The following is a 5,432-nucleotide window of genomic DNA, read 5'->3' as shown; positions in this document are numbered from 1 at the left end:
TTTTGTTTTGTTTTGTTTTTGTCAAAAACTGTCACACTGAGATGGGTTTGTGAGCAGGTGCAATGTTGTGGTGGCAAAGGCAGTTTCCCACTTGCCACAGATTAGGCCTTTTTTGTTGCACCTTGTTACACAATCTTTCACCTCTAAATAGAAAGCTTGATTAGCAGTCTGATCTCGTGAAACGAACCCAAATGCACTACATGTCAACATTTTCATCCGTTTGGAAGTTGATGGACATCCAGAAAGGGGTTTCTCATCAATTGATATTTCACCTTTTTTGAAAAGACAAAATTACTCATACACTTGTGTTTTTCCTATAGCGCTGTCCTTATAAGCTGTGTTCGATAGCACAACAGTTTCTGCAGCATTTTTCCCTGAGGAGGACACAAAATTTCATAACTGCATGCTGTTCTTTTAAATCGGCCATCACAAATATCGAGGTTCTAGCAAAACTGCTTTCATGAAAAAATGCACTGTGAGCAGAGAGAACTTTCTCAGGTGATGCCCACAGGGTGCACTAAATCAGAGTGAGTTGCTGGATCCTTGCCTCGACAGGGAAACGTGTACTATGAAAGCTCTGCCCTGTGGAGGTTTATTCACTGTTTTTGTTTTTGTTTTTGGTACCCCTCATGTAATCTATTTCAAAGTGCATGTACTTCTTTCTGTTATACAGATTGTCTATTACTAAAATAGGGATCCCTTCCTTCTCTGGGGTACTAATCCAAGGAAGACATCTTATTTTATATAGCATTATTCTAAGTAAATTTGCTTCCATATGTGGCCACAACTAGCCAAATGTTCTGCTTGTTAGCAAAATTTTGTTTTCAGAAAATATTAAAACAAGACTGTTCTGCATTGTCTTTCCTAGCTTTGTGTTTTTGATATTATCAGACCTCATTGCACTTATTGTATTTGAGTCATTTTGATAATACAGAGTACTTAAAATTCAATTTTAGCAGGAAAAATGTTGACATAACCTTGTCACATGTTAGGGAAAAATCAAAATCTGAAAAAAGAAAATTTCTAATTCTTTAATAAGAACTTGGAATGGTGGGAAAGTTTCCTATTTTAGCATATTGTTTTAACTTACAGATTTTGTATTTAGCTTGATAATTTAGGGATCTTATATTATAATCTAAAATAAAATATTATAGGAATTTACATACATTTTGATGTACAAATATTCTGCGTATATGTATAAAGACACTACCATAGGCATGGATAGGCTGATTGCAGCCAAACTTTTAAGGCAAATTGGTATTTTTCTTTGTTTATTCACCTTTGCCTATTGAAAAGAAATTGCTTCCATTCATTTCCTTGCACCTCAGGGTGTAAGGGGTATAAAGGGGATATCTAATCCTCCATGAGATATGACTTTAATCCTGTTCTAGAAGAACATTAGTAAATTGGACAAAGTAAAAAGCACATGGGCTATATAGTAAATCTGTGTGGTGGTGTGAGATATTTTTTCCCAATTAAGAATTTTCTGTGAACATGCACAAAGTATATTTTCATTTATAATGCTCCTTGAAAACACAATAACAGAGACACCTTTAGAATACATAGGTTTCAAGTGATATGTTCAGAGTGAGTTCAAAAGCAACTGTGTATATTCTGGTTTTTGTCCTTTGGCACCCCTTGGCAGTTGGTAGCATCATAAAACCTCATGAGATATTAGAACATTCATACTCACTAAATTAGTTAATATAATTACAAAGATTATACATTTGTATTCAGTGAGTTTCTAAATGAGTAAGTTTGTAACTTTATTATGAAAGCTATTTTTGGATTTTTGGAAAGCTTGACAGATATCTTTTTCAAAGAAATATTGCGGGGGAGAAAGCGTGGTATTTAAAATTGTTTGCAAGTTATATTGCTAGAATATAATTTACCTAGTGTTTGGTAAAAATTGAGAAACTTTTTGTTTGTTTTTCTGTGGAGCCATACTGTATTTTAATTGAAACCAAGTTGACATTAAAATGTATAAATTTCAATCTCGAATTGTCTTAAGCAAAAGTAGTTTATATAACCCTAACTAAATATAGCATTCTTTATTTGAATGTTGATTTAGGTTTTAAAAACTTGGTAATAAAGGTCCATTAAAGGGACGGCTGTACAACTGCCTTACCAGGTCATAATGAAGAGGTTTTATAAGACTATCACCACCTATGATTATAAATGCCTTCATCATTACTCACAGTACTTTAACAGCTGCAATCTTGGGACATTTTGTATTGTTTTAGCTATTAGGAAATCTCAAGCCTCCAGTGGATTTTCTTACACTTTCAGTGTGTTAACCAAAGATGAAAGTGCTAGGCCTCAACTACCATTAGAGGCATTGAACGAAAAGATGCATACTCCTCATTTTAATGCCATTCTTTAAGTTACTAAACTTTTGCACATTCATCCCTAATTTTTATTTCCCTAAATCTGTTTAGGTTATAGTTCTCCTGTCCTAAAAGATTCTAAGCAGGGCTAAATTAGAAGACGTCTCAAAAAAGAAAACACAACTTGTTCCTGTCATTATTTCTGACCCCACTAATCTTCTGAAGCCACTGCACAAAAATACTGTTTTTCTAAAGACACATCTTGTTCTTTCACACCTCTTTGACTGAATATTTTCCCCTTTGCATGGGATAATTTTGAACCTCTTAAAATCAAGCCAATGGTATAAGATTCAGTTTAAAATGTTATTTCTCTCTAGAGACATTCCAGGACTCCTGGGGAGTTATACTTTTTGCAGTGTCAAAAAGTATGGAAGATATTTTAAACAATTTTTTTAAATGAAGGTACGTAAAATTGATATTGAAGTCAAATGATCAAGTTTCCAATGGCTAGAACTGGAAAATTTTAATGACTTAACAAAAGAAATATGTTATGAATTATAAAATTAGTAACAAACAAATACATGGGAAAGAAGAAGCAAGTCTCTCAGAGAGTTCAAATTCTCCTCACCTCAATGTGGGCCATTTATAGTGACTTTCTTTCAAAGAGCACAATGTGGCAAGAAAAAAAAATAGATTACAGTGGAAAAAACTTGACAAACAAGATAATCTGAATAAACATTAACAGTGATAACTTAGGCTGATGGCATGTATTCTTGGTTATATGTATAAAATGACATTTATCTTCTATATACTTCTCAAAAATCAATAACCTCATCTACACTTGATAAGAAAACATTAAATTCTAAGCGAGGAACATTCTATAGAATATGTTTTCAGTCTTCCATATAGCTGTCAGGATATTCAAAACCAAAGAAATTCTGAGAAGCTATGATAATATGACAAATAAGAATACCATGGTATCTTGGTGGAGAAAAACTAAGGATATCTAATTAACTCTAGTTAATAATGATGTATTAATATTGACTGTTAATTGTAAAAGATATACCATATTAATGTAAGCTATTAAAAGGAAGGAAACCTCGGTATTAATGTCTCTGTATTAACTTCACAATCATCTTGTAAATTTAAAATTGTTCTAACTTTGAAAGTATATTTAAAATTAAGATTCACAGCAGAATAGTTACAGGTCTCCCATTATCGCTCACCAAAATGAACACTGTAATTACATGTCTACTCATTTTTCCTTGGCTTCTGAGTCTTTTGTATTGCCAGCCCTTAGTATATAGAATGCTCAAAACATAAATTCTTGGAATGCATTTAGGTACACAATGAAATTCTTGTATTATTGCAACATTCTGAAAGGTTTTTTTTTTAAGTAGGGCATAATATAAATTAGAAATGTTACTTGTAATTAATTTTACTAAACAGCTAAGAATAAATAAAATATATTTACTGTATATGAGTTTCTTTGAATCCTTTCTGCACATGCACATGAATATAAACTTCAATTTGCTTTCTTATAAAATTAAAATATTCTTAAATGATTCTTAATGCATTTGGAAAATGCTGTTCAAGATTCTTTCTATGTGAATCGATCTCAAAACCTAGAAATCCATTGAGCTGCTAGAATTAAAATCAGTTTTGAATTTAGTTTACTTAGGTTTCAATTCTGAATATGGTTTGATTGTTTGTTACCTGGATGACTTTTAGACAATTTATTAAGATCCATGAGTCTCAGGTCCCTCATCTCTGAAATGTATGTAATGACAGTCCATTCAACTTGGGGCTGTGAAGATTGAATAAATTAATGCTTGTTTATGATTAAGTACACTGTGTAGAAAGTGATTGAAATAAATAAATACCAGTTATTACTATTATTATAATTTGCATGAAATTTATTCAATTGAATTGTACTCTTTAGCATTTCCCATTAGATTTTTAAACGAAGTAACTATTATTTCTTTTTGATGTGATGCAATTGTTACTTGAAGAATAACATTTTACTGATTATTATGAGTAAAGGATATTATTATTCTTGGTAAGATAGATAGATAATAAGCTCCATGATGGTGGAATTGTCTGGCTCCTTAACCAATTCAATTTCAGCACTTAATGCTACACTTGGAGTTTAAACATTTGTTGAGTAGTGTTTATGAAAAAGTCGAAGAGGAATACCACTCTCAGCATCTTTAAAAAAAAATTAATCCATACATCAAGTGTATTTGGTATATTTGTATATAGGTTGCCATCGTTCTTTCCTAGGCATTTACTTTCTATTAAGCCCTTGGTATCAGCTCCTCTTTTTCCCTACCCCCCACCCTCGTGGACTCTTGATAGATTATAAATTATTATTATTTTCATCTCTCACACCGACTGCTGTCTCCCTTACCCCATGGTTTCTGTTGTTCTTCCCCCTGGAGATGGAGGTGTGGTTATGTGTCAATCATTGCAATCAGTTACCCCTTCCTTCCTCCTCTCCCACCTTCCTTCTACCCTTCTGGTAACACTATTCCCGTTCCTGTTCCTGAATTCTATATGTTGTGAACTTTTATCTCTTTTTTTAAAAAATCGTTTTATTAGGGGCTCCTACAACTCTTATCACAATCCATACATGCATCAATCGTGTAAAGCGCATTTGTACATTCATTGCCCTCATCATTCTCAAAACATTTCCTCTCCACTTAAGCCCCGGGCATTAGGTCCTCATTTTTCCCATCCCTCCCCGCTGCCCCTCCCTCATGAGCCCTTGATAATTTACAAATTATTATTTTGTCATATCTTGCCCTGTCCGACGTCTCCCTTCACACACTTTTCTGTCTCTTATCTATACCTGTGTACATTCTCTGGTCTAGACCAGAGTGAGAAGCAGCACTGGTGTCTTGATAGTCAGGGGTGAGAAGCCTCAAGGAACCGGAGGGTTATTTTGTGTTCTTTTTGTGCTTTACTGCACCCTGGTTGACTCATCTCTCCCCTGCGACCCCTCTGTGGGTAGATGTCCCATTGTTTACAGAAGAATTTTGGGTCTCCGCTCCAACCCCCTCATTCTCAACAGTATATTTTTGTTTATTTGTTTGTCATTGGTCT

The sequence above is a fragment of the Echinops telfairi genome, unplaced genomic scaffold (genome assembly GCF_000313985.2).
Source record: "Echinops telfairi isolate 266 unplaced genomic scaffold, ASM31398v2 ScPeMD7_6080;HRSCAF=6971, whole genome shotgun sequence".
Classification (NCBI taxonomy): domain Eukaryota; kingdom Metazoa; phylum Chordata; class Mammalia; order Afrosoricida; family Tenrecidae; genus Echinops; species Echinops telfairi.
Note: the sequence above shows the minus strand (reverse complement) of the source record.